Source organism: Wyeomyia smithii, chromosome 3 (assembly GCF_029784165.1).
Source record: "Wyeomyia smithii strain HCP4-BCI-WySm-NY-G18 chromosome 3, ASM2978416v1, whole genome shotgun sequence".
Classification (NCBI taxonomy): Eukaryota; Metazoa; Arthropoda; class Insecta; order Diptera; family Culicidae; genus Wyeomyia; species Wyeomyia smithii.
In genome coordinates, this window is record NC_073696.1 from 209678420 (window position 1) to 209693547 (window position 15128).

Consider the following 15128-nt stretch of genomic DNA (forward strand, 5'->3'; position numbering starts at 1 on the left):
TGGTTGCCAAAACCCTAGCAAGAAAGCTATACGAACAAGTCCTGGTCGGAAATTCTACCTTGCTAACCGTAAGTAAAATGCTTCAGGTAGGTTAAAATTTGTTTTCGCGGATAAATTCACTCGCAAGTTGATGATTTGGCAAGCCGTCTGTTGCTGTGGAAAGAAGACAAAAGCTTTCATCACTGGAGCAACCATGAATGAACAAGTTTACAAGGAGAAGTGTCTTCAGGAGATAGATTTGCCGTTTATCCAGTCACACGAAGGCCCCGTGAAGTTCTGGCCCGATCTAGCTAGCTGTGCCCGGGATGTATTGGAATGGTACAAGCAGAATGATATTGATGCTATAGAAAAAAAGATTTTTCCACCAAACTGCCCACAGTTTCGTCCCATCGAAAGATATGGGGCAATAGTCCAGCGTAAATTAAAGAAGTGTGACAAATCAATCAAAACGTCATCTGATATGGCGAAGTGGTGGTAAAATGACCGATACGGTTGATGTTGCCAATGTGGAGAAATTGATGGGAGGTATTCGACGAAAAGTTCGAGAATTCATCAGAACAACATGCAAATATTTTTGTTATATTTTTTCCATGAGGTTAATGAAAACCTTGCAAAAACATTTTTTTACCAATTTTGTACGTTATTTTCTCATGTAGAAATCGGAAATTGTATGCGGTCAAATTCTAAAATGAACGAACCTTATATCTGTGGACAGAAAACCAAGGACTCGAAGATGTATAGGGAAAAAACAAACAAAAATCCGGTGAAATTGTAGACAAATTTGACAATCTATCACTATAGTCGAGAGGTCCTTCAGTTGTACAGTGACAACGGGGCGATTACGTTGAAAACTACCTCACTTCTGCTAATTGTCACAACTCCGTATCCTCTCGCTATTCACCCCCCTCCGGCATCTGCTAAAGCTCTTGGCGGAGCTTTTTAAATTATTGCTGGGACATTTCGTAACACACCAGGCGCCCTACTACACACACGAAAACCCATCAATGAAGCCTCTGAACGTTATTGGCCACGTTCAGAGGCCACGTCAACAGCGGAAATCAAACTTGAGCAGCTTGATTTTGACCCCGCAGCGATTTTCCGATGAATCGCCGATTCCAAACCGTCAAGGACCCCTACCGAGATGAGCTGTTCTTGATACATTTCACTGAGAGTAGTACGACTATCGGTGCATCTGTTCCACAACATCCACCCCGGTCTTACTCAGGCGTTATCAGTGTGATCCTTGCTGATTCAACAGAAGACAACCGTCCACTAACTACGGAGGAACTAGTTAACATCTCCGCTGCATTCTAAATCCAGCGTAAGTACAAAACCTGAGACTAACAGCTTTTTGCAATCGTCGCGCTAGTAACCTACAATGAACCATAAGCCCTTCAACTTCTTTGACGAGAAGGAGGTCGTCTTAACGGAGACTCATCTGAAACTGGAAGTTCACGTCTTTTTTTCGGGCTTTTATCTAGTATAACTAGACAGGATCGCTGTAGGGGGTGGAGGAGTTGTTATCGCGGAGAGGAACAATGTCAAGGGTTCCCTTACTGCCGAGTTGCCAGTTTAGGACTATCGAAATCATCAGGGTCGAAGTCGAAACCTCGCTGAACCCAATCATCACCATCGCGGCATACTGTTCAAAGCAAACCACCACCCGAGACAGTACTGCTGCTGACCAAGCTAACTCGGCAGTATATTATTGCGGGGAACCTGAACACTCGGTACGAGGTGAGGGAAACTCGGAGATAAAATCGGAATCATCCTGGCGGAGAACCTTGGAACTGGGCACAACAACATCTTGACATCGAAGTCTCCGAGGTTCCAACCGTGTTCAAGGAGCTATCGTTGGACCACTACCCGCTAATGCTAATCTTGGGTGCCACTGCTGAGACAATAGCCAGTCATCTACCCTTCATATACCCCAGCGTTTGCGTTTTGAGAGGACACATCGGATTAGGGGTGGGCGAAACGGCTTTTTTGCAAGAGCGGCTCTGAACCGCTCACTCACGGTTTCACGAGCGTTGACAGTTCGTGTTGTCTCGGTAAACTTCGGGTTCGCGCGAACCAAACAGTTCTGGTGCGCTCAAAGAACCGTGGTTCTTTTTTGTGAGCCGTTCGTTCTTTCGCTCTTTTCCAAGAACCGGTTCATATAAATGGCTCGTGAGCCGTTCGCCCATCCCTACATCGAATGACTTTTGCGTGTTGTTTCGTCCCGACAGGGTGATTTACTTATTACACCTGCTACTTGTGTAATTATATCCTTGCTGTTTTCCCATAGTGGTTCGTCGCTATGACGGACTCCGGGTTTCGCGCATTGATGGCAATGCTGGCAACGATCGCTTCATGTTGTATTGAGGCAGTGTAAATACGCTGGGGTAAAAGTTTGTGTCATCACATAAAATGTGGCGTAACATCGCCCTTTCGAGCTCAATGTCTCTGAGAAAGTCACGATCGCCAACAATTCGAACAATTCGGTACCGAGGGATGCGAGAGTTACGGTTAACGAGCTAATCGGTCTTATGAGAAGATCGAGGAAGGCCCCCGGTTTTGATGACACATTTGCTTTTGTAACACGTGTTTTTAATGGATGTTGGGAGCTTGGGTACTCCTCTCAAGTTAGCTGAAGTCATCCCAGCACAGATCCTTCTGTTCCCAAGAGCTATCACTCAATCAGTTAGCTCTCTGCCATCTCCAAGCTATTTGAAAAGTCGGTCCAGAGCCGTATGCTTTTATTCACCGATGAGGAACAGTTTGAATTCCGCAAGGGCAGGTTCATCATCGATCAACTCAATCGAGTTTCCAGCGGAACGAGTCGGTGTCCAAAACGACCGCGTTCTTGGACATTATTAAGGCTTTTAACAATGTGTGGCACGATTATTTATATTGAATTAAGATCATAAAAAGCTATCTTTCGGACAGAGCTTTCCAGATCTCCCTGTACAAGGTGTGTTCAGAAGTGTTCATCATCGGTCCAGGAGTGCCCGAAAGTAGTATCATCATTCTGTACAACATCTACACCAGCGGTTCCCAACCTAGGGTACACGCACCCTTAGGGGTACGCGAAAACCTTTAGGGGGGGGGGGGGGTACGCGAAAAAAATCAGTAATGGCGGAGCAATTTTTCTTTATCATACTTCATTTGCTGTTTAAACTTGCTCTTAAAACATGACTGTAGTTATCAAACAAACCATAGTTCAATTTTAAACCTGAACTAGGCTACGACAACATTATCTACCACTACTCTCTCCCAGTCTGCAAGAACATTCCAAGCTAGGGGGTACAGTTGACTTGGAAAATATCGCCAAAGGGTACGCGGACAGAAAAATGTTGAGAATTACTGATCTACACCTTAGACATCCTACCTCTTCCTGGGGGTGGAGTGGTGTATAATCCCAATTTGCGAATGACACCGCGATGATGTACAAGGGTCGCGTCATCTGAGCTCTAACACACATGCTGTAGGAGGCCCTGGATGTTGTGAATGAGTATTGCACCGACTGGAAAATTGGGATCAATGTGGCTAAGACCCAGGTTATTCTGTTCACACATTCGAGATCGCTCAGACTTGTTCCAGCTGACGATTGCAGGTCTAACGAGGTGGTTTACCTTGAACTCACCCTGTACTGATCATATGATCTTTAGGTCACATGTGGAAAAAACCGTGAATAAGCAGCGTTTTAATCAGGGCTTTGTAGAATCTTCTGAACTGTGCCTGAAGAATCGGATGGCTGTCTACAAACAGATCATCTACCCCACGTTAGAATATGCAGTTCCGCCGTGGGAAGGTTTTGCCCGGACACACAGACTTAGGTTCCTGCTGCACGTGCAAAATGAAATTTTGAAGATGATCCTTAACTTACTTCCCTGGACAAAAACTAGCGAGGTGCACGAGCTTGCAAACTTGGATACCTTGGCAGTCAAATTCGACCGCTTATGTCTTTAATATGGAGAGAGGTGCTCTACCTCCCAGCACGCGATCATACGCGAGCTTTAGAATTAGGTTGTGCATAGTAAGTTAAGTAGATAGAATATTTTGATAGTATTATTCCAAAACCTGGAAGGACGAAAAATACTGAAGTTTCGTGATTTTATTTCGGATCTTTGAAGCATCGTGAAGTTTTCGGGTATTTTGGCTATTCATTGAGGTATATTTGAAGATGTATTTTGCATATCGTTGATGCAAATATAGTAAGTATTACGCTGTTGGCAACTGGGAACGTGGATGCTCTTTCTAAAGTAGTACCTAACTGGTGGTAAGTTTTTGTTTGAGAATGTAAAAATGGATTGTCTAACTTGTTACACAGCCGTTTTTGAAAACTCCAAAAGTTGCCAAAGTGGCAATTTTTAGAGTTTTCAAAAAAAATGGTTTTTTTCATGAAAAATTACTATTTCAAAAATGTACAATTCAGATATCGTAAAACGGCTATGTAATTAGTTAGATAATTCATTTTTACATGCTAAAACAAATTTCAGCCTAGTCGATTCAGTAGGTGCTGAGAAAAAACCACCAATTGAAAAAAAAAACATGGTTTCGAGAGAAACACTGCCAACATCGTAATACTTACTAAATTTGTGTCCACGACATACAAAAAACATCCTAAAATATAACTTAATAAATAGCCAAAATACCCGAACACTTCACCTTAGGCTAAACATCCGAAAAGCAAAAAATATCATTATTTTTCATCTTTCCAGAGTAGGGTATCAATTCAGAATAAAAAAAAATCAACTCAAGCAACAAAACCAAAAACAAAACAAAACACAAAAGATGAATGCATGCATATTAGCAAACTACTTGCATTATAAAATATTGTCCAAATCGAAAAACACAACAGAAATACATTAAAATTTAGTCAAAAAAATAATTGGAATGCTGCAGATATGAAGAGATCGTGGGATAAAATGGCCCAAACTTTGAGGGAGAGTATGTGAAGAAAATTACAAAAATTCATCAAAGTTGTAAAGGAATAAATTTTCCAATATTTGTTGTCAATGTTTATCAAGGTACCAATGAAAATCGGATTTTGAATTTTAAAAAACGGTAGTATTCAAAAAGTTGAAGTTGAAGCTCAAATTTCCAATGGGATTTTTTCGAACACTTCCGTTTTTTGAAATTCGATTTTTTATTGACACCTCGATGTTGATGGATATTTTATACGAATAACGACTAACCTGGAAAATGAATTACTTCTAGAGTAATTACGGTCTTTTGACGCACTTCCGAGGTTGCTGGGGGCACCACAATTCACAGGAACTGTTGAAAAGCAATAATTTTCTTTTTTTTTCAGGTGTGAGCTCTTGAGCAACCTGTGTTGACCGGAGTTATCCTCAATTGCGAAAGGAAACAAATGTTAATAATGCCTATGACATATCTCTGGTTGAGATAAATTAATTTCTTACGTCTTTAAAGACGAGTCTTTTGAATTCCTTTCTAGAACGGGCTTACAATGCGGCCAGTGGTGAATATAGTAGCATGGTTAGCGGTGCCATACCACCAAGTTTTGCAAGAGTCAATAGGGAGGTTCTTGACTGATTTGGACTCTGCATCAATCCTGCATCGTAAAACAGCAAAAATATAGTCGGTAAAGGTGGAGTAAGAGAGTTTAAATGATATGTTCCAGTCAAGTGGCGGCATAAAATCATTTTACTAGAATGTCTTTGTTTTATTGAGAAGACGCATATAATAGAGCAATAAGAAGCGGAAGGTATTTGCATTTGCCAAAATACGTCTTATAGAAAAGTTTATGCTATGGAGCAACTTGTACACACAAGATGTAGGTACAGTCGGTAAAGAGGAAAGCGTAATAACGCTTGCTTATATGCAAATGTAGCCCGCATGTATGCAGAATTCACCAGCGCAGTTGACTCATGATAGACATCGCAGAACAACTGGACTGACGGTAGTTGGAATCAAGCCGACTGAACAAAGATTATGGTTGAACATCTACAATTTAATTTTCTGATATGGCATTGAGAATAAATTCTACTTATACCACTTAAAAACCAACAAAACTGAGAACACATTTTACGTTTCTGTCTAACTCTTGTTAGTCTATTACCTCTAATTGATGGGCTTCTATACTTGCACATAAACACTTACAGCACACACACACACTAATCACGATCTACTTGTTCCGTGGGGGGCGGGCAGCATCCGATGTTAGTAAATTGGAAAAATAGACAAGAAGTTGAATAGCTAAACTCAAAACTTTCAGCTATGCCAACATCTTGCCAAGTTGCCAATTCCACGCCAAAAAATAACTCAAAAGCTGAGCGAACGGCGCACCTTACAGACAAACGCACAATAAAAACGGAAACAACACTCCGGGTTCTCCGGGAGGTTGTTGCACACTGGACCTACCGGAGCAAACTGAAGCCCAGAACCGGTGACCAGTAGCGAAGTGCGCTTTGCTAACCGGAAACCACCAACCTGCCGATCGATGTGTATGTGTGTGTGTATGTGTGCGCTTATGCGTGCGCCAAGCCGCGGTAATCGCGAGTCCTGTCACGTGCGCACCGTCGAAATAAAAAGACATCAATATATGGAGAATGGGCAACGGCTGGCGATAGAGAGGAAACATAAATGATATTTGAATATGTGATTGTTTCTGTTTTCCTGCGCGGGCTTGATTCCTTACGCGGACCGAACCTCCGAAACTATATGCGGTTTCGGTGTGCGCTTGCAACTCAGCGCACTGCCATCGGTTGGCTGTTGGTCCACTTGGGTAGCCAACAACCAGCGCGGTGTGACTGAATGGGTTACGCATTTTGAATGGCAGTAAGCGGGACACGATGAGAAATTTAGCGGGATTTTTTTTCCCTAATATAGTCCCAATATCTAAATTCTTAATGAATTTTAAATATTAAAAAAAAAGCATTATATTTTTCCGCTCTTCAGATACAATAAACTTTTTTGATATATAATTGTCTTATGAGCCAAGAAAAAAAGATTATCTGTGGTTTGAACACCCAAACTTTGATTTGACTAATCGCCAAGTCCAAATGTGTATTACAGTTAATTGACAAACACTTAACGTGCAGCAGTGGAAGATTCTCCTGATTAGGCAGACAAAACGAGAAAGCTTCGTAGCCGGAAGGTTACAGAGTCCGCTTTGATAAGCGGGTGGTCGTGCGTTCGAATCTTAGTAGAATCAGGCCATTTGGTGGTTGTCGAAGGACTTCAACATAGGTTTATTCTCAGGCTCTTCACTACATACCCTTCCTTCAAGCTGAATTCTATAGTACCCCTGCTGATTTTTATTCTAACAAAAATAAATTCCCTCCAATGATAAAACTGGTCTTAAAAACGTATAATAGTTCTCTTTAGCAAATTGTGATTATGGTGCGGTCTTGGCTGGAGGAACGAGGTTTCGATAAGACTCCTTTCTTCTGACATAATAAGTCCCTCTTAGAATTGACCTGGCCAGAGAGGAATGTTAAGTGTACTCTCACTCTAGGAAATTGTAATTCGGCGATGTTAGTAGGATAGAAAGAGGCTCGGTGTAGTAGAGCAGTAAGCTTGAAACGAAAGGGTAAGCTCTCACACACAAGCACGGATATAAATAAAAAGCGTATCACTTCAATAGAGTGATACTGCCAATAATATGAATTGCGTAGTACAGAAAACACCTGAGCAATAACACAATAGATCAAATGTTTCTGGTCGCAGTGATCCACACAGAGAAAAAAAGCAGACAAAACTTTGATTCAAAACAAAATCAAAACTTAAATTATCTTTTTTTTATCATGTTGTGAAAAGTATGAAAGCATCATTTGTGTGTTTATATATTATACCTGCTGGGAATTTAGTGGTTTTAAATAAATAATTACTACAAGACGCATCTCAAATGTTAAGTAAGAACTATCGATTATAACTTTCGTGATGAAATTTTGTTGAAACGACCTCTTCATTGAATGCAACATGCTTATCAAAGAGAACATCCACAACTACTTGTTCACGCCGTATTGTCCATGAAATAGAAAAAGGTTTCTAGCAATAGCAATCCTGTTTGAGAGTTTTTTTAGCAAGGTATTGAGGAAGCTTCATGTTTTCATGATATACCGTCAGTTATCGTGGAGTGAATAGATAAGATACTCAAAATTCGTTATTTGAACTCATCTATAAGACGAGCCTACATGAGGGAGTAATTTATTGAAAATCTTCTTAGGAAGGCGTGTTATCGCCTCTGTAGTGGATCTTGCAGCGGACGGCCTGTTACGACTACTAACTAACTTAGGGTTGCCTTCTTGTGACTTTGTTGATGATTATTTTATTTTTATCATTGGATATTAAATAAATATGATTTTTGATCTGATACTGATACTGAGAGAAAAGAAAAGAAAAACTGTTTCCAAAAACTCTAGTATTCTTGTAAGGATGCCTAAAATGCAATGCTCGAATGCGTTTGTATTTTTCTAGTATGAAATTGTCCAGCACTTGTCCAGTTGTGTAACAGGATTGTCAGTCGTCATTGCATAGATTAATCTGGCTATAAATCTCTAAATTTAATAGATTATTCGGTTCAATTTCACTTGCAGGAGAGAATTTTAGCTTATTACTGAGATTAACATAGATCTAGAAAGATGAACCTTGCGGTAATTTCTGAGGCTCCTGCACAGGAGAATGTGCCATATGGCTTTTTAGCCGACCTATCTGATACCTACTACACTGCTTTTCTTTTTGAATGCTTTATAAACTCGAAAATGTTGTATCAATCTTCAAAGATTCCTCATTATCCACAGAAAAGTTGCTCCTGTAACTCTCTATTACTCTCAACTGTAGCATTTTTATCCAAACTCCAGGGATTACCAAATCCCCTTTTCATCCTCCGCCTCTTTCACTTTTAAAATTTTCTTCTTCTCTTTCCTTTTTTCTTTTGGATTGGATAATGATGAGAAGGTTCCTGCGGCCAGGCATAAATCTTCCTTTGTGAGGATACGTGCCATTGTAAGCCATGACTCTTCAACCTACCTGCTGATACCTGGTCCCTGTTGAATACGTACTATAAGTGAACAGAAAAGTTCATCTTCTATGCTATCATGTAACGAAAAGTATGCATAGTGTCCCAAAGTAGTAGTTGTTTGGGCGTCCTATTGAAAACTTTGCGATTTAGCGTTTCCAAGAGTGAATTAGAATTAATCACAATGGTTCTGGTAACTGTTTTCCAAAATCATTCGCTCATGCTTGTCAAAACACGATTGAGGTTTAATAATTGTGTGAAAGAAAACTATAACTGTTAAAACTTTTGCTCCAAAATCGTTTGTTGCACACGTATCTAAGGTAAATATAGGTAGAAATCCTCTTAAAGCCTCTCGCTTGCAGGTATCTTATTTTCAACGCAATCATCTGCAGTTCGATTCGTCTGGTTTCGGTTTTCAGCCGGGTGTAGGTTTCTTTCACCTTCGCAAAGTTACGTGTTATGATGTCTAAGTTGTCCCAGGAGCTCTCTGGGCGATTCAAAGCAGCCCGAGAGTAAACCCGAAACACGCACGTAGCACATCATGGCACCATGGTGGCCTTGATCAATCTTGACAGTTTATCCAAGAATCCATTGCTTTGCATGATCTGCCATCGCTGTTCTAGATCAACTCTATTATAGGCCACCGTGAAGTCAATGAAGGAGTGGTGTGTGGGCAGGTTGTATGGCGCGGACGCCCATAAAGCCCGCTTGGTACTGACCCACGAACCGCCTAGTTAAAGGTGATAGACGACATAGCTGGATCTACGAGAGTATATAGTTACGGAACGCCAGTATTTTTTCAGCATTCTTCCAGTTTAATTAAAAAAAAATATTTGAAACTCTGGCAGCTGGTGCTTCGAGGTGATCTCCTGTTCTGCTTCTGCTTGCTATATCACCATTGAGGTGTCCATCGAAGTACTCCTTTCACCTATCAACCACCCCGCTGACATCCGTGGGAAGGTTCTTATCCGCGTCGTAGCATAGAGTTCCACGTATCACTGGTACGGGACAGCTTCTCGAGCTCCTCTTGCTCACGATCCTCTTGCTGGCGCTTCTTTCATCTTGGAATCGTGATTATGTCGTTCCGTGCTCGTTTGTAGTTGGCCTTGTTCTTCCTTGTTAACTTGCCCAGGTATATCGCCCAGGTCAGGTTCTTCTCATTTACCGCTGGCTCGTCTTCTCTCCTAGAGTAGCCGTTGCGGTCTCCCTGATGGCTTTGCGAATCCTGCACCGGTCGTCCTCGAGAGGCGATGCGCCAAACTTTTCCACTGTGATGCGCGTATTTCTCTGCACACTAGAAGTTCCTGATGTTACGATGTTTGGCTACCTCGTGCAAGATACACGGTCGATAGTTTCGAGCGCAAGCATACTACGTTAGTAATGTCTGAAAATTCAATTGGTTAATTCGGTTTTCTGTACGTTGGTCAGGTGATCTCCGAGTAGTTTTGTCTCTATGTTTGCTGGGAAAGAAGGTACGTCAGACTACCAGTGAAAAGTTAACGTATCTCGGAAGTTCCTGACCCCACCGCCGCAGTCGAGCATTTCCCGCCAGTGGTGTTCATCTGTCGTCCTGGTTCTGCGCGGGGGCTAGGGGAATGGAACTTTCAGACTGCTATCTGCGGCAAGTATAAATCAGCTCGCAATCATTCAATTGCTATTGCGCTCCGCTTTGCCAGTCGACTGACTGCTAACCCACCGTTTTAAGACGACCAAGATCCTGACTTCTACCAGCATAACAACAGTACTCTTAGAATAATACCACGACTTCCTTCAACTGACATATCAACACGCATCAATGTTGGCATCATGGACGCCTCCAACCTCCCCGTCGCAGTTGAGGCATTCTAGCCAGCAATTACAATTAGGTGGTGGTTTTAAGATCGAATTTCACCGCCAACTTAATGTCTCTATTCTCGAACGCGATGAGTGGTCGACCGTTGAGTAGGTGTGGGTGACAACTAAACTGTCGGATCGCGCGTTATACCGATCCCGGCTCGTCTTCCTTGTCACCAACAACTAGCAAACCGCTAGATTGCTACCGCTCTGCTACAAAATTACCAATGAAAACGGACGCTTCTTGGATCTCTATTTCGCTACTATACGCTGCTAAGCCTCTAAAGTGACACCGGCTCCTCTTCCACTTGTTAAACACGGTCGTCATCAGCCAAGCTGAGGCGGCATCTATAAATTACGTAACGCTCATACGGAGGATCCTCGAAAATTACGATTTCCAACATAGGGGGTGGGTGGGGGTATGAGTTAAAATCAGCGTTAAGTAATGAAAAATCCCTGGAGAGGCTCTCCAATAACGAACATTTTTATTAAGCATATTCTTCTACTGCGTTACGTAATTTTCATGGGGGTAGTTGGTAGCGTTACGTTTTCTTACATATGGGGGGTGGGGTTCCAAGAATTGGGTTTTTGCGTTACGTAATTTATGGATGTCGTCTAATAGCAGTTCTCACATCATGATTCTGGTACCGATTTTGATAACATCAACGTATTGCTGACTGGAATCGATTGGAATGTTGTAAATACTGCCACTTTAACCCCACCAGTATTTTAAAAAGAACCATCCCAAAAAAAATCATTTCTGTCCAACAGTCCAACAGGCGGACAAAGCAATTTTTGTTATAATACTTGATTTGTTGCTCAAACTTGCTCTTAAAACATGACTTTTGCAGTCAAACAAACCATAGTTCAATTTGAAACCTAAACTAGACAACCACAACATGATCTACCACTACTTTCTCCTACTCTGCGAGAACATTCCAAGCCAGGGGATACAATTGATTTGGAAAATAACGCCAAGGGGTACGCGGACAAAAAAGGTTGGGAACCACTGTATTAGTCAACAGCGTAAAGATGACGGCTTTCCCTCGAGTATGTCCTGGACGATGACACTGTGAACTCTGTCGAACAAATATGGCAATCGTTTTCACGGAAATTTTACAGTGTATTTGTGGAAGAACCGTTGAAGACGGACGAAATTACTATCGCAATAGAACTTGCCACTTTTCTATGTCGTGTACTGACTAACCTCTCCATTATTAACGTTAATCGATTCGAAACTCAGGTCTTTCATGTCCGCTGGACCAACAAATCCATCTGAAGAAGTATCGTTGTCATGGAGATTGTCAAGTAAATAAAAAAATGTTTATTGAACAAGAGTTCAAAACGATAAGTATATATAATTGGTATTTACACTATTTCTAAGTAATTTTGTGGTGCTTTCAATTCTCGCATAACTTTTCAAAAGAACCTAAGTAACAATGAGCTGTTTCGCTAATTACAACGTCATTATAAAAGCCTTCAACGATTTCTTGCTACGAATCAAGATTGTAATGTTGCCTAGCTCAAGAGTATCATGAAATTATTAAAATAACTTAGTTATTAGATAAAACGAAAAGAAACAAAAAAAGTCTCTCAATGTTACTTAGGTCCTTTTGGAAAGTTACACGAGAATCGGTTTCTATTAGTTTCTGTTCTGGATTCAGCTGGTTAAGTGAAATTTTTGCTGTGGTCGCAATATTTTCAAAATGATAGGACTCTTTGAATATGTAAATAAATGCTAAATTGCAATCAAACATGTGCTGATTCTAAAAATTCTAGTTGATATTTGTGTTTATTTTAGTTGGTTCTGATTAAGGTGAAACCTCATGGAATCCAAAAATGACCGACTTAGAGTCACCACTTCGAATTTTCAAAAGCACGAGACTCGGAAATACTCATTGCGTTCCCTATGAAAATTCTATTTTATAATTGCCTCACCACAGCAAACATAAAATAGCATTTTCACAGGGAACGCATTAACTATTTCCGAGTTATGTGCTTTCGAAAATTCGAAGTGGTGACCAGCGTTGCCAGGTCATTTTTTTAAAAATCTCGAAAAGGCAAAATAAAAATCTGGAAAAAATCTGGCAGTCATTTCGTGGGGTGAAAGGTTAATTTTTCGGATAAATGTCTTGGGGTACGCAAAATTTGAGGTGACGAAATTGCAAAATTTCGCGCCAAAATTTAAGTGATGACCTTTTTGCGGAGCAGAGAAAATAAAATCTGGATAAAATCTGGATCTACCATGAAAAATCTGGATAATTGGACATCAAAGCTGTTTACCTGGATACATGTTCAAAAATCTGGATAATCCAGCTAAATCTGGACACCTGGCAACGCTGGTGGTGACTCGAAGTCGGCCATTTTTGGCTTCAATGAGGTTTCACCTTAATATCTGCTGCCTGTGGTCTGTTGTCCGCTTAAAAATGATAGTCTTCAAATCTTGAAATATTTTTTTTTATAAATTATTTTTTAATAGCGGTGATTTTCTGCTGTCTTTGGTCGAAGTGGTTTAAAAAAGTTTCCACTATTAGGATAGGTGCCTATCAAAAATGACCGATTGCAAATCAACATGTGTTTTTGCGAGGATACCAATTGATTCCGGTGATATTTTGTTTTCTCTGGCCTCGGTATTGATACTGAGAATTCAGAAACTACGTTAAAAAAAATGTATCAAGTTCCCAGGACCACAATGCAGATTCGAACGTGGAACCAAACCTATCATGCGATACATAAAATTGCTCAGAATCCGAAAGCCAACTCAAAAATATGATTCATTTAGAAAAGTATGTGTTTGGAAATGAAAATGAAGCAAGTTTGCCTAGAGCCGAAGGATAAACTGTAACGAGTCAGTAGCTGTTTCGAGAACTTCATTAGATCGTCTTTAGTGTGTAAACTATCGGCGTGCTGTTTGAAGTGACTCATACGCTTCCCAAGCATAAAAGTTCTCAATTTTACATACACCTGCATTTTGTTTCAGAAACTGAGTACATTGCTAGAAGCCTTTGTTCACAATCACAAGCGTCAGTGCGTTAGGGGCGATTTATAACGTCTGTTCATCAATTTCAAGGCAGTGCACGAATCAGTTAAGCGCAAAAAACTTTAAAATACTACAAGGTATACAGCCCTAGGGTTGTTTGAAATGGTGACGTGGGACTAAACACTGTAATTAGGGGATTTTTTGTTACAAAATATACAGAGTCTGAAGACAGAATCAATGTGTTTATTTTCAGCCTCCCCTGGAAATCAATTTTTGGAATATATTCAACAACACTCGAAGAAAGATCATTCATATTTGGCGATATTATGTCTTTAGTATTTTTTTTTGTGCAAAAAAATATGTATTTAACAAGACACAAGCATATCGTGCTTGTTGAAGAAGCACCAAGAATTTCTCATAATGCGTCAAAGTCAGAATTATCTCTATATCCTCAAAAACCAAGTCCAATAATGCTTACGTTATCATAATGAATGGTTTTGTCTTATTGAACTCTAACTTAATCAAATCTATAGTATGTATCTTACTTTCAAAATAATATGGAAGCCCTTAAAAAGGTTCATCAATTGGAAAACATAAGAAAATATTTTGAACAAAATTCCTAACAAGTTCCAGCAAAAAATCGTAGAAATCCACAATTACATTTTTATTTTTTGCTTGACAATTGTTTCATTTGCCTGCAACTACATTCGCTGTATTACGAAGACAGGAAATATACGTTTATTATGGTTAAGCTTAGAATAATAATATATCATCTAACAATTTTGAAATGTAAAAAGAGATTCTGTACGAATCTTACTAAATCAACTAAAAAATCACAAGCATTCGCAGGTTCTTACTCTTCTATAAATGTATATATTTAGGAATTTACTCTTTCGATACTATCCGGTCACGATTATTTAGTTAATAGCGAAGATAAAATTAAATAAATATCCGTTGCAAAAATTTACAATTCTTGTTGAGTAATTTATGGCAATCATATTTATGAAATAAACTTTCAATCTCCATCAACAGCAGCATTGTAGTTTTTCCTCAATTGCATACGAATAGAAATGTACGAACAAAAGTGTACCACTGCAATACGAATAGTACTGCTGCAGTACGAATAGAAGAGTACCACTGCAATCATAGACGACGAGAGACCTGCGGATCTATACTCCACTGGTACTGTTGCTTTTACTGGCATGTTTTCTTTCAAGACATCAGTTTTTATTAGGTTCTACAGTACCTAACACGCAGGTTTAGAGATTGTTCAAGGATGGGTATTGTTTCAAACTTTTAGGAAAACTTTTACCTTCGAGACATCATATTAGTCTAAGCTCATGGAAG

At 40.1% G+C, this 15128-nt stretch overlaps 1 protein-coding gene across 7 annotated transcripts in view; it reads right to left on the reverse strand.

The window, feature by feature from the left end:
• LOC129731566 (uncharacterized) overlaps window positions 1-15128 on the reverse strand; it is a 465080-nt gene that overhangs the window by 221225 nt on the left and 228727 nt on the right. The window contains exon 1 of one of the 7 annotated variants that reach the window (XM_055691669.1): window positions 6109-6279. The exons of 4 other annotated variants lie outside the window; for them this stretch is intronic. The gene's annotated coding sequence lies outside the window, so the exon portion shown is untranslated. 2 more of the 7 variants (XM_055691667.1, XM_055691668.1) reach the window with 2 other exon arrangements.